Below are 15,285 nucleotides of genomic sequence, written 5' to 3' on the forward strand. Positions count from 1 at the left end.
GAGGGACCATATGGTATCAAACCCTAGTCCAAAGCAAGCACTCTACCCGCTGTCTTATCTCTCAGACTCTTTAAAATTGTTATTCATGGGGCTGGAGCGATAGCACAGAGGATAGGGCATTTGCCTTGCACGCGGCCGACCCTGGTTCGATCCCCAGCATCCCATATGGTCCCCTGAGCACCCCCAGGAGTAATTCCTGAGTGCAGAGCCAGGAGTAACCCCTGTGCATCACCGGGTGTGACCCCAAAAGCAAAAAAAAATTGTTATTCATGCACTGGAGTGAGGGCTGGAGGAAGAACACAGTGGGTAGGGCATTTGCCTACCTGGGTTCGATTCCTCCATCCCTCTCGGAGAGCCCAGCAAGATACCGAGAGTATCCCGCTGGCATGGCAGAGCCTGGCAAGCTCCCCGTGGTGTATTCGATATGCCAAACACAGTAACAACAAGTCTCACAATGGAGAACGTTACTGGTGCCCGCTCGAGCAAATCAATGAACAACGGGAGGATAGTGCTACAGTGCTACAATGCACTGGAGTGATAGTACAGCAGGCAAGGCACTTGCCTTGTGTGTGTTTGACCCAGATCAACTCGAGTTCGATCCCCAGCATCCCATATAGTCCCAGGGTACCTCTAGGAGTAATTCCTGAGTGCAGAGCCAGAAGGAACCCCTGAAAATCTTTGGGTATGGCCCTCCCCAATTATTATTCATTTCTTTGTTTTGTCTTATTTTAGGGGCATACCTGATGGTGCTCAGGGCTTAGTCCTGGATCTGTGCTCAGAGATCACTCCTGACACGCTCAGGGGACCATATGGAGTGCCAGGGATTGAACCCAGGTCATTTGTGAGCAAGGCAAGTTCCCTACCCACTGTACTATCACTTTAGTCCCTCGTTTCTTCATCGTATTCTTCCCCTTCTTTTCCCTTTATTGCCTTGCTGGGTGTGATGGCAGGCACTGCACAGTCTTGCTCGTAGTACTTGCACACTTGGTTATGCTCACAGTGAAAGGGGGTGCACGCTTTACTTGCAATGCACTAAAGACACAAGACACATTATCTTGTGTCTGGGGGGGGGGTGTTGCTTTTAGTGATGGGGCTCATTCTGCCCTAACTTTTTTTTTCCCCTGAGAGCTGGGTAACAGGCAGAGGTCTGGCTGTCACAGTTTAGGGTCGGATGAAGAGGAGTGGTTCCAGAGGGAGAGATGGCATTCCTGCCTTCACTGCCTTTCCTCTTCCTGCCTGCAGCAGTTCTCAGAATGGGCCCGAGCTGGGCCAGGAAAGCTGAGAGTGAACAGAGGGGGCAGGAGAGGCAGCTAGTGTGATAATGATGCTAGAGAGAGTTAGAGCATCTGGGTATCTCGGGGGGCAGCTTGTGGCATGGTTTGTGGGAGAGGGAACTAGTCAGGGGAGCTTGGTGGTGGGGATGAGAATGGCTTCTCAGGTAAGACCATGAAGCTGCTTGGAATTTGGGGGTTTCCTGGCAGTTGGAACAGAGAGAGGACCACAGTACGATTCCCACACTCCCTGCTGATGGAACCCCATATGGAGGCTGTGGGGTTCCCATGTGGAGGGCGCCCTTCTCACAGCACCACATCTCAGACTCAAGGCTTCAGTGACATTATTGAACTTCCGGAATTTTGAACTCCACAGCTTTATTTGGGGGCAGTGGCTCTCCTCCTGTTATCGTCTTGTTTTATTTCTCTGGGTGGTTTATCATGTGATTTTGGATATGTCAGGCTGCCTCTTCTTTGCTTCGGAAATACAAAGGAAATATGGAATAAAATATGAAAGAAAGAAAGGCTTTTCTCTGAGATGTTCAACTAAAGGAGAAGGTACTCCGAGGACAAGCACAGGACAATGAGGAGCAGAGAACTGAAGAGCGCTTAGGAAGTGCAGGAATGACAGCCGCCTTCAGACCACCTTCTCCCTGGGAACTCCCACTCCTGGGCTTCTCTCTGCCTCTGATGATTTTAGTTGCCTGCTGTTTCCTTAGAGTCAGGAGTGCCCAGCACCGGACCCCTGTAGAGACAGTGGAAAAGATCCATGCCCAGTACAGATACTCTGTCCACTCACACCCTACTGAGAATTGTACCAATGACATTTTTTTTCTGCTTTTTGGGTCACACCCAGCGATACTCAGGGGTTCCTCCTGGCTCTGCACTCAGGAATTACTCCTGGCAGTGCTCGGGGGACCATATGGGATGCTGGAGATTGAACTCGGGTCAGCCGCATGCAAGGCAAATGCCCTACCCGCTGTACTATGGCTCCAGCCCTGTACCAACAATTCTTCACCAACTACAGAATCATGATTCATGCAGCAAACGTTTAAGAACCTTGGGATTTTTGGGGGGTGGGGGTGGGGGCACACACCCAGCATTGTTCAGCGCTTCCTCCTGGCTCTGTGCTCAGGACCACTCCTGGTAGGGTTCGGGGACCCTGTGGGGTGCCAGGGATTCCAACTGTGTGCACGCATGTAGGATAACATTGGTTTGTCCTTTCTGCCTTGCCGCAGGGAGCTTAGGGTTATTGGGTTACTCCCATCACAGTGCTCTCGTTCCTCTGTGTTTATTTGTAATTTCTTTCTTTGTGCTCTGTTGACTTGTAAATATTGTTTTTCTCTTCTTCTTAAGTCCTTTGCATAGTTAATTCAGAGCAGTGTCCTTTTTTTTTTTTTACAAGAAGACAGTAAATGTTATGCTTTTGTAACTTGGAAGTTAATTGACTCTCAATGATATTTACCTCCTGGACATCTGTTCTCTCGACTTAAGCCTCAGTTGCCCTTATTTCCTAGCACCCAAAAAGCAAGGTCCCAATGAGGGACTGGATGGACCCAGGACAAGTGGTGAGCTATGTGCTACCTGGCATCGAATGGGTCTGTCAAAAGTGCCATAATGCTTAACTATAAGTTAAGAGCTTGGTCATGGACAAATGCTGACATGATCCAAAAAGTAATTTGGACCCTGCTAGGGTTAGGAAAGATTAATCTGGCCTGAGCACTGTAGTCTGAGTCTGTGGTGAGATGTTCTCAGAAGAGCCACCCTACAAGACTCAATGTATCTCTTACTGTGTCTATATAAAATAACTAATATTCAGTCACAGCGGGTAGGGCGTTTGCCTTACAAGCGGCCAACATGGCCGACCCGAGTTCGATTCCTCCGCCCCTCTCGGAGAGCCCGGCAAGCTACCGAGAGTATTCGATATGCCAGACACAGTAACAACAAAGTCTCCAATGGAGACGTTACTGGGCCCGCTCGAGCAAATCGACGATCAACGGGAGGGCCTTTACCTTTTTAATATTCAGTCACAGTCACAGTCACAGTCCTCCTGTTGTTCATCGATTTGCTCGAGCCGGCCCAGTAACGTCTCCATTGTGAGACTTGATGTTACTGTGTTTGGCATATCGAATATGTCACGGGTAGCTTGCCAGGCTTTGCCATGCGGGCTTGATACTTTCGGTAGCTTGCCGGGCTCTCTAGGAGGGGCGGAGGAATCGAACTCGGGTCGGCCATGTTGGCTGTGTGCAAGGCAAACGCCCTACCGCTGTGCTATCGCTCCAGCCCAACTAATATTAGGAAGTAGAATTAAGATCTTAATTAAGATGTTAATTAAGGAGTAAGGACTAAGTAAGCACTTAGTAAGGACTTAGTTAGGACTAAGGAGAAGAGAAACACCTTTGAATCTGATGGGCAGTTAGGAAGGGCTTTCTTTTTTTTTTTTTTTGCTTTTTGGGTCACACCCAGCAATGGGTTACTCCTGGCTCCTCTGCACTCAGGAATTATCTCTGGTGGTCCTCCGGGGACCATATGGGATGCTGGGAATTGAACCCGGGTCAGGTCATGTGCAAAGCAAACACCCTACTGGCTGTGCTATCACTCCAGCCCTAGGAAGGGCTTTCTTGTGTCGATTTTGCTACCTGACTGGGACTGGGTGTGGCGTAGGCCCAGAGTGCAGGAGTTGGAGAGGGGAGAAAGAGAGCAGGGTAGTGAGATGGAGCATTGAGAGATATGCGGAAGAGAGTGGAATGAACGGCAACTGGTCAACCAACCGGCCTGGCCCTTGTTTCCTCCTTCGTCTGCCCCATGGCATGGGTCATCCTGGCTGGGGGAGTGGCCTGAGGCCCGCTGAACGAGGTGAGGGGGAGAACCCACCGGGGCTTTCCCTGGTCGTGCCCTGGGAGATTATACACACGCGCATGCCCTCCCCTCTACCCTTCCAAATGTGATTCTTCAGGGCAGACGACAGCATCTCCAATGCTTTAGTCAGGTCTGACTCCCCGCTTTTAGCAGCGGTCACCTCTCCTTAGCCTCCAGCTTACCAAGAACATACTCGAGCCTTCTCTTTCCCACCTAAAGTTTCCTTTTCCCTTTTCAAGTCTTCACACAGACGCTTACATTGTGGAAACTTGCTTGAAGTGCTTTTAGCCACTCTGACCACACCTTATCTGTGAATGGGCATCACGAGGGCCAACAGTGGAGAGGGAAGCACCGAAACCAGGGAGTCAGCAGATCACGTCTGTGGAGATCTGTTGACAGTTTGTTAGAGTTGAGTTTAATCGGATGATATCAGTGCTTTGGACTCAGATATACTCAGTGGTCTGAGAAATTTCCCTCCACCTGCCAAAACCTGCTGCAATCATTGTCTGCTCTCTCTCCACAGTTACTAGGTTTCTTTTCTTCTTTTTTTGTGTGTGTGTGGGGGGTCACACCCGGTGATGCTCAGGGTTACTCCTGAGTCTGTGCGCAGGAATTACTCCTGATGGTGCTCAGGGGACCATAGAGGATTCCAAAGATGGAACCTGGGTTGGCTGTGTGCAAGGCAAACGCCCTACTGCTGTACTATCGCTCCGGCCCAAAGTTATCAGGTTTCTTTTTAAAGGAATTGTACTGTTAGATCATGTGCCTTCTCCAACTGATTTATCACTGCAAGTTTGATGAGAATTGTTGGTCCCAAGAACCTTGGAAAGGTTTATTTCAAAGAATGGTATGGAGGCTAGAGAGGTAGTAATCGGGTAAGCAGCTGACCCAGGTTTGATCCCCAGCACCACATGTCTCATGAGCCCCACCAGGAGTGATCCCTAAGTGCAGAGCAAGCAGTAACCCCTGAGCACTGCTGGGTGCGGCCGTAAAATAAAAAAAATTGTATGGGCGATATCAGTAATAATTCCAGTTTCCCTTTTCCTTTACATCTGTGCCTTTGATGGGTAGCAAAGTTGAAAAGATTGCAGTTCCTCAGCTTCTTCTCCTAGAGCCTTTCAATCAGGTGTAATCTGGGCCGGGCCATCTCTACTAATTTACTTCCAAGAGAGTCATTAATAGCTCTGGATGGTGCAGAAGAAGTTCTATCACTTTGCAGCAACATTATTATTATTATTATTATTATTTTGCTTTTTGGGTCATACCCAGTGATGCACAGGGGTTACTCCTGGCTCTGCACTCAGGAATTACTCCTGGCGATGCTTGGAGGACCATATGGATGCTGGGAATCAAACCCTGGTCGGCAGCGTGCAAGGCAAACGCCCTCCCAGCTGTACTATTGCTCCAGCCCCTGTCTGCCGCATCTTGAGACACTTCTTATCTCTCCTCTGATGTTGCCATACTGTGTTATGAAAATTCAGTTCTCTGAAAATTCCATGCATTTTCTTTAACATTATTCATGTTGTTTCTTTGCTACGATACTGCTTCATAAACCTCATTTGCTCCTTATTTATTTTTGTTTGTTTTTATGCCATACCTGCTGTGCTTACTCCTGGCAGTGCTTGGGGACCATATGTGATACCCGGGATGGAACCCAGGTCGGCCACATGCAAGGCAAGCACCTTATCCACAGTACTATCTTTCTGGCCCCTGATTTGCTCTTTAGATCCCAACTCAAATATCACTTCCACAGGGAAGCATTCTCCACATCATCCTTTTATAAGACTTGCTTTGTTTCACCGCACTTATTCCATTTGTAATCACAGACCTCTTTATGTGATTATTTGAGCGTGAGTTTCATGAGCTCAAGCGCCAGCTGGCCAGGTGCACAGTAAATGCATATTGAATAAATGTTTGTTGACAATTGGGTAGCACTTGGATTTGGAGCTATGGAGATTGGCTAAGGATAGGGAGAAGAGAGAAAAGCTGTCTCTTCAGGTAACAAAGGATCCTTGAAGACCCAAACACAGGAAAGGGATCCTTTATGTCGAGCAAACATTGGAGATATTACAGGAGTTAAAACACTTATTTTGCATCCCACTCACCCCAGTTCAAATCCTCCCAGTTCAAATCCCCAGCTGCGGGGGGCCCCGCCAGACCACTCTCCGGTCCGAGGAGATGGCCCTAGGTTTCGTAGGTGCAAGGAGGGACCGACCGAATGAACACAAGACACAAGAGTCAGAGTGCAGTTTAGAAACAGAGAGAAAAAGGGGACAGACTTTATTGGGGGTAATCAGGGTACATATATATCCATTAGTAAGGCAGTTACACAAAAGGTCATGCCCATATATGGTTAGGAAAGTTACAAAGTCTATACGTTTCACATACCAGGTATGAGGTAGTTACACAAAGGGTCATGTCCATATATGATTTACAAAGTTTATAAGTTTGACATACCAGGTTAATCATTGTCAGTTACTTCTTGTTTTTGCTGACAGCCATGACAGATGTTTTCTCAAGATAACCATACATCAAGATAACCATACATCAAGATAACCATACATAGCACAGGCACGTAGGCCCTTGGTCAGTTAAAGGGCCAGCTTCCCACACCCAGCACTGAATATAGTCCCCTGAGCACCACCAGGAGTGATCCCTGAGCACAAAAAAGCCAGGAATAGCCCTTGAGCACAGCAGGGTATAACCCCAATCTCTTATCCCCCAAGGGTATTCTTTTTTTCCTTTTTGGGCCACATCCGGCTATGCACAGGGGTTCCTCCTGTCTCTTGCACTCAGGAATTCCTCCTGGCGTTGCTTGGGGGAACAAATGGGATGCTGGGAATCAAAGCCCGGTCAGCTGTGTGCAAGGCAAATGCCCAACCTGCTGAACTATTACCAGCCCCCCCTCGCCCTCGCCTGCCTCCAGGCTATTCTTAGTAGCTTTTTGCTCACATCATATCATCATCGGTTTTCAAAGAGTTGCATGTTCTTTCCCTGTTTATTTATAGGCAACTCCCTATTGGATATTTTCCTATTGGATATTTAGATTTATAATCAAATAACTTAAAGTACCCATCTCTATGCTGCCTGATCTTTATTTTAAAACTACACAAACTCTCTGAGGTTAAGCAGACAGAAACAGATTGGCCTGAGGTTTATATTTGGAGGCTCTCACAACCCTCCCAGGAGCAAGTGCGTGGTTGCGTCCTTCTGATTTTGATTAGACCAGAACTTTGGCATCTTCCCTAGATCCCCAACTGGACACAATGGTCAGCGGAAACAGCAGTGGGTCTTTGTTGACCATTTCCGGTTGCTATACTGAAAAACACGTCACTGAAGACATTTCTCCACCATTCTTTCTGTATGTGTGTGTGTGTGTGTGTGTGTGTGAGAGAGAGAGAGAGAGAGAGAGAGAGAAATATTAGTAAGTTCATTTGCACCTCACCTGCACATTCTGTCATTTCCCCTCATAATTATGCATGCTTTTCCCTGAAAAATGTCACCCTAACTCAGCAAAGCCAGACTCCCTTTCCCCATTCAGGAGCTGCTCTACAGCCAGTTGTGGTCAGACACACTGTTCAACTTATAAATTGTTTTGTTTTGTTGGTAAAACCCTTTTTTTCTATTCAGATATTCCTGGGTTTGTTGTTGTTGTTGTTGTTGTTGTTGTTGTTTTGCTTTTTGGGTCACATCCAGCAATGCTCAGGGATTACTCCTGGCTCTACACTCAGGAATTACTCCTGGCGGTGCTCGGGGGATCATATGGGATGCTGGGAATCCAACCCGGGTTGGCCGCATGCAAGGCAAACGCCCTACCCACTGTACTATCGCTCCACCCCACTGTTCCTCTTATTTTTGGGTGACAAAATTTAGGGTTTTTTTTCATTAGCATAAGAATACTATGGTGAGTTCAGATATCTGCATGCTGTTTTCTAAATTTAAAGATGACAAGAACTCAAAAGACAACTAGATGATTGAAGTTCCTACTATATCAGAGATGAGGAAAAGCAGTGGGGGGCTGAGAATATGAAGAACAGAAAGGTCAGGCAGAGGAGATGTTTCAAAATCAAAGATTGCCTTGTTACTCTTTTATTTTTGGGGTTTTGACCTACACCTGACTGTGCTCAGGGCTTGCTCCTGGGTCTGTGCCCAGGGTTCACTCCTGGTGGTGCTCAGAAAATGGAGATTTCCTGTATAAATGGAAACGTTTCTGACGGAAGGGTAATTTCTACTGAGTTCCAGAGCCTTTTCAATGTCAGCTATTCTTAAAAATAACCAACATATGGCTGGGAATAACCAACATATGGCTGGTAATGTAGCTCAGTGCTAGGGCTCATGGCTGGCACGTGTGAGGCCCTGAGTTCAGTATCTGGCACCATAAAAAGAAAACAAATCAAGGAAGAGCTTTGTTGGGGCTGGAGCGATAGCACAGCGGGTAGGATGTTTGCTTTGCACGTGGCTGACCCAAGTTCGATTCCCAGCATCCCATATGGTCCCCCGAGCACTGCCAGGAGTAATTCCTGAATGCATGAGCCAAGAATAACCCCTGTGCATCGCCGGGTGTGACCCAAAAAGAAAAAAAAAAGAAGAGCTTTGTTCCACCGGAAGTCATATTTCCTGTTAGCTTCTGTGAAGAGGGGAGGATAGAGACAGAAACTTCTAAAGGGAGTCTATGGTTTTTCTCTCAACCCACCTGTCACCTGGGGAAGTCTGGACTTAGGAAGTCTGCTCTGGGGCTGGAAGGATAGTACAGTGGATAAGGCACTTGCCTTGCACGCAGCCAACCTGGATTTGATCCCAGGCATCCCATGTGGTCCCCAAAGCTCTTCAGGAGTGATTCCTGAGCACTCTGGGTGTGGCTCCAAAACAGACAAACAAAACAACATCGACATAAAGAAAGTCTTCTCTGAGCACCTGCATGGTACAGACCCCTTGGCTGGCCAGTCCATGAGATGATCCTCAAATCGCCTCTGAATCACACTCATTCTACTCCTTATGGGACCTGATCCCTGTCATGTTATTTCTCCAGGAGCCACAGAATCCAGGCTGGAGCAAGCAATTGCTCTTTGCAGGAAAGGTAAGCTAATTTTTTTTTCTTTTTGGGTTGCTCCTGGTGATGCACAGGGGTTACTTGTGGCTCATGGACTCAGGAATTACTCCTGGTGATGCTCAGGGGACCATATGGGATGCTGGGAAATGTACCCGGGTCGGCCGCGTGCAAGGCGAACGCCCTCCCTACTGTGCTATGGCTCCAGCCCCTTTTGTCATTCTTAGCGTAGCCTTTACTTCAGGATGGAGCCTCCACTCCCAAGGGGCCCAGCCATCTATATATGGACCTGAAGTTCTGCATCTCAGTGGTTTTCCAGGTTCCTCTGAAAGATCCTGTCTCAAAGGCCTTCATGCCTTTGGGCTAATTTAGGCTCCAGGTAGCATTTCTCATATATATATATATATATATATATATATATATATATATGCGATAGCACAGCGGGTAAGGCATTTGCCTTGCACTTGGCTGACCTGGGTTCGATTCCTCCATTCCTCTTGGAGAGCCCAGCAAGCTACCGAGAGTATCCCGCCTGCACAGCAGTGCCTGGCAAGCTCCCCGTGGCCAAAAACAGTATAACAACGAGTCTTACAATGGAGAAGTCACTGGTGCCCGCTCGAGCAAATCAATGAACAACAGTACTACAATGCTACATACATAACCAGACCCCCACCCCCACCCCTGCCAATGGCCCTACCTACAGCATAAGCAACCTAAAATTACCTTTATGCTAGTGAGACATTTTTGGGGTAGTATATTTTGCTCCCCTTCATCATATAGAGGTAGGTTAGAAAAAATTTCCAAGTTTACTGATGGACAAGAAGTTATCCCATTTAAACGTTACTTCCTTGAAAGTCTACTAACTGTTCAAGCAATTTTTTCTGAGGAAGGGGTGGTTTGGGGACCATAGCTGGCAGTGCTCAGGGTTTACTGCTCTATGCTTTAGGGATCACTCCTGGCAGGGCTCAGGGAGCCATATGGGATGCCGGGGATTGAACCCAGATCGGCTGCGTGGAAAGCAAGTGTCCTACCTGCTGTACTCTCTCTCCAGCCCTGTTCAAGCAATTTGAAAATATGCCAAGAGTATTTCAAGATGTTGAAACTACTGGGCTAAAGAAAGATAGATGTGTGGGAAGGACGAGAAATAGCTGAGTAGGTGGAAAGAGTCGGGATGAGAGAGTGAAGTCGGCAAAGGGCAAGGTTAAGAGTAATTAGTAAATATCAAAAGCAAATATGGATAAGGCCTGCTTAATGATTGTGCCAGGGTAGGGTGAGCAAAGGAAACTAAAAGGATCTTTCAAGGGCTGCTTGGTCAAGTTAACTGGAAAATATGACATCAGTTTGCTCTCTGAGCTCGGTCATAAAGACAAAGGTCGGAGAGGAAAGCTGTGTTTAAATTTTTCATCAGTCGCTTGAGCAGCAGAGGATGAGTGAACAAGTCCACCACCTTGGGTACTCAAACTACTTTACTTGTCAAACCCATTAACTGTGAACCTTACTTAACCACAAGTCAGCCACTTCTGGCAAGTTGCTTTCCTGAAGTAGAACCAACCCTGGTAGCCACTTATGAACTTGAGTAATGTTTGATTCTTCTCACAGCTGCAAGACAGAATTGTTGGGAAATGTGTGTGAGTGTGTGTGGACAGTACGGCCCTATATGATAATCAAATGCAGTGTTTGATGTTGTTCTTTTCAGAGTGCAGAAATTCATGCTTTTTTTTTCTTTTTTCTACCAGATAAAATTAACTTGCACATTGGGGCTGGAGTGATAGCACAGCGGGTAGGGTGTTTGCCTTGCACGCAGCCAACTCGGGTTCGATTCCCAGCATCCCATGTGGTCTCTTGAGCACCGCCAGGAGTAATTCCTGAGAGCATGAGCCAGGAGTAACCCCTGTGCACCGCCGGGTGTGACCCAAAAAGCAAATAAATAAATAAATAAATAAATAAAAATTTAACTTGCACTTCAGTAAGTAGTAATTATTTGCATTCCTAACAACATAATCTTTACCCTTTCAGAACTGTAAAATAGCCTCATGGCAGTCAGTCAGAGGTGCAAACCCAGAGAGAATGAGACCATCGTGGGTGGTCAGCTCCAAAATACCAGCACTTGCTTCCATCTTGGACTCACTTCCAAGTCTTTGAGACGTTTTCCTATGTCTGTGCTTGTTCTTTTGTTGTTGTTGTTGTTGCTTTGTTTTGCTTTTTGGGTCACACCCAGTGATGCTCAGGGGTTCCTCCTGGTTCTGCACTCAGGAATTACTCCTGGCGGTGCTTGGGGGACCATGTGGGATGCCGGGATCGAACCTGGGTCAGTCGTGTGCAAGGCAAATGCCCTACCCACTGCACTATCTCTCCGGGCCCCTATGCCTGTGCTTTTCTTATCGCCTTAAGTGATTGTAATAGGATCACCTTTCGGGTAGGGCATTCGCCTTACAAGCGGCCAACATGGCCGACCCGAGTTCGATTCCTCCGCCCCTCTTGGAGAGCCCGGCAAGCTACCGAGAGTATTCGATATGCCAAACACAGTAACAACAAAGTCTCCAATGGAGACGTTACTGGGCCCGCTCGAGCAAATCGACGATCAACGGGAGGGCCTTTACCTTACCTTAATATACACCAGTGATTCCCCAAGGAGGGTGATACTGCCCAACGCTGATACAGGAGTATCAGTAGCTTGAGGTGCAATTGGGAGCTGATCTGTTTGGTTAAAGAAGGTCAATTTCCAGGAAGGACACCAAGTATTTATTTATTTATTTATTTAATTTTTTAAAAATGTTTTAATTTTTTATTAGTGAGAACCCCATGAGGTACAGTTGTAGACTTACACATTTTTGTGTTTGGGTTTCAATTAGGGCATCAAGTAATTTTTTTTTCCTTCTGAGAATGGAGCAGTATGCCCAATAAGTTTGGGAATTTCTGCTGTAGACAAACTGATACTTAAACCAGAAACCAATGATTTAGGAATGCTGAAGTTCACTATTAGGGGAACTGCAAGTACTTAAAAAGAAGTATTTAGAGTGGTATCAAAACACTTGGAATGACTAAAAATAGTAAAATGAAGTAATTATGTTTTATCTGGTTCCTTCACTTCTGGCGCTGCTGCCAAAACACAATTATAAGAGAATGAAAACCAGGTTCTATTTGGCTTTTTAATGAGCTGGACGTTAGGCCTGGTTGTTGGTTGACTGGATCTCGTATAACTTTTTCATCCTCTATTTTTGATAAATCAAAGGACAATTTCTTTGAAAGAAATGTACTCTTCTGTTTAAATAAAGGGGCTTTGGAAGCAGATTTGGTAAAAACAATAGAGCATTCATTTTGCAATTTATTGTCTATTCAATAAATTGGCTATGGAGAAAGGGAAAAAAATCACTCATGTCATCTGCTATGAAATGGAACCCACAACCAGTGGAGGGAGTGGTAAAGAAATATGCACTTGGGAATTTTGAAATTCTAAATTAACATACGTACATACATACATACATACACATAGAACTAGAGCAATAGCACAGCGGGTAGGACGTTTGCCTTGCATGTGGCTGATCCGGGTTCGATTCCTTCATCCCTCTCGGAGAGGCTGGCAAGCTACTGAGAGTATCCTGCCTGCATGGCAGAGCCTGGCAAGCTCCCCATGGCATATCCATTATGCCAAAAACAGTAACAACAAATCACACAATGGAGAAGTTACTGGTGCCCGCTCGGGCAAATCGATGAACAACAGGAGAACAGTGCTACAGTGTTATAGACACACACACACACACACACACACACACAAGCATGCACGTGCATAAACATACACACAATATACATAAAAAGAGTTTATTTTAATTTATTTTAGGTGTGGGGGGCCTTATCTAGCTGTGCTCACGGCTTACTCCTGACTTTGTCCTCACAAACGACTCACTCTTGACTATTTGAAAGAATTTTAAGTTTTTTTTAAGAGACAATGGTATGAATCATTATTATCATCATCATATTATTATAATATTTTGTTTTTGCCCCCCCCCAAGTACTCAGGGCTTACTCCTCACTCTGTGCTCACTCCTGGAGGGACTGAGGGGACTCCATTGAAAGAGGAAGCCTCAGTTTCCCCATGCCAGGGAGAGAGGAATCCAGTTTTCTCTCTCCAGATGTTCCATCTCTCCCCCATCAACATGACACATATTCCACCCGAATGATGTATGATCTAAGTAAGCATTCCTGGGGCTTCCCAGGAACATAAAACTCTGCCCTGAACTTTTGGCTGATAGAGAAAGTAAGATAACAGCCAATCCTGGAATGTAGGCTGAGGTGGGGAAACTCAGATAATTGCCAATTAGTCCTGGGAGATTTGTTTCCCCTTGCCAGTGAAGAAGGAAGCCATTGTAGTTCCCACTTGGCCACCTCGCCCCACTGACCTGATGCAGTTCATTCCCAAACTTCTGCCCCAGTGGTCAGAGATATCTAGGACCATAAAACTCTGTCCTGGAGGCTAGGCCGACAGGGAGACTGAGATAAGCCTCAAAAGTGCCCAGAGAGATTTAGACCAGCTAGACATCCTTGTGGATTTTCAGGCATCTTTTGTAAATCCTTGTCAACTGATAAAGAGTGCAAGGAGCCTTTAAAAGACACACCTGGGGTTGGAGCCATAGTACAGCAGGTAGGTAGGTGTTTGCCTTGCATGCGGCCAACCCCGGGTTCAATCCCCAGCATTCCATATGGTCCCCTGAGCATCCCTGGGTGTGACCGAAAAATAAAATAAATTGATGAAACTATATTTAAAATGAAAGTCCCCCACAAAACTCCCTTTTTAACTTAGTCCTAAGTTCCCCCTCACTTGGGGTGCTTCCTTCATCTTCTACTTTCCAATAAACTTTTCTACTTTCCAACTCTGAGTCTGAGCACCTTTACCTGGGAATCGCGAATGAACACAGAGACCTGCTGTAGCTGCATCAGTCTCGCCTGCATCTGTATGGGAGGCTGTGGATGGAGCGTGGGTTGACTGTGTGAAAGGCAAACACCCTACCTGCTCTACTCTTTCTCCGACCTCAAATCAACATGCAATGAATGAAGTCTTTTTACTCTTAGACCAATAAATACGTATTTGTACGTTTTGGGAGAAAGTTTTATTGAAATCCTTTGCCAATAAAATATTAGTATCTTTTTCTTTTTCTTATGAATTTTTACATAGTCTAGATACCAGTCTCTCATTAGATAAAGAATTTATCAAAAGGATTCTTCTGTTCTGTGTATTGTATTTTCACTTTCTAGATGTAACTTTTGTAGCGCCAAAGTTTTTCATTTTGCTGGAGTTCAATTTGTTTTTTATTTCTTTCCTCACTTGTATGTTTGGAGTGATAGCTAAGAAATTATTGCCTAATCTCTGATAATGAGCTTTTAAAGTCTCCTAAAGGCCATAGAAGTGGCTGAGTAAGCACTTGCAGTAATGATGTGATTGTGTGTGTGTATGTGTGTGTGTTTATGTGTGTGTGTGTGTTTCCAAGCTACTTTATTTTTAAAAGCAGTTTGAGGTTCACAGCAGAATTGAGCAGCCTGTGTAAACTTTCCACACATGCCTCACACATGACAAATGCCTCACCTTTCCCAGCCTCAGCATCTCTCACCAGAGTGGGACATTTGTCGTGATCAATGCTCTTGCGCTGACACATCATTAGCACCTAACATCCAGTTTACATTAAGTTCACTCCTGGTGATAGACTTGCTGTGGATTTTCACAAGGGCATCCATCACTATAGCATTGGATTTTCACTGCTTTAAACATCCTCTGTGTTCCACCCTTCCCCCGGCTGCCAATCCCTGACAACCATTGATCTTTCTATTGTTTCCGTAGTTATCACTTGTATAGAAGGTCTATAGTTGGACTCATAAGTTGCCTTTTTCAGACTAGTTTATTTCACATAATAATATTGATGGGGGGGGGAGTTAAGCCATTCTCAGGGGTGCTTAGGGGCACCCCATCAAACTGTGGTGTACTGCTTCCGAGACAAGTGCCTTACCTGCTGTACCATTTCCCTAGCCCCTCATATAGGAATATGCGTTGATGATTCTTTTCTATACTTCCATGACTTGACTGCACCATTTCTTTTTACCATTGAATAATGTCCCATT

Source organism: Sorex fumeus, unplaced genomic scaffold (genome assembly GCF_029834395.1).
Source record: "Sorex fumeus unplaced genomic scaffold, SorFum_2.1 ptg000086l, whole genome shotgun sequence".
In the NCBI taxonomy this organism is placed as follows: Eukaryota; Metazoa; Chordata; class Mammalia; order Eulipotyphla; family Soricidae; genus Sorex; species Sorex fumeus.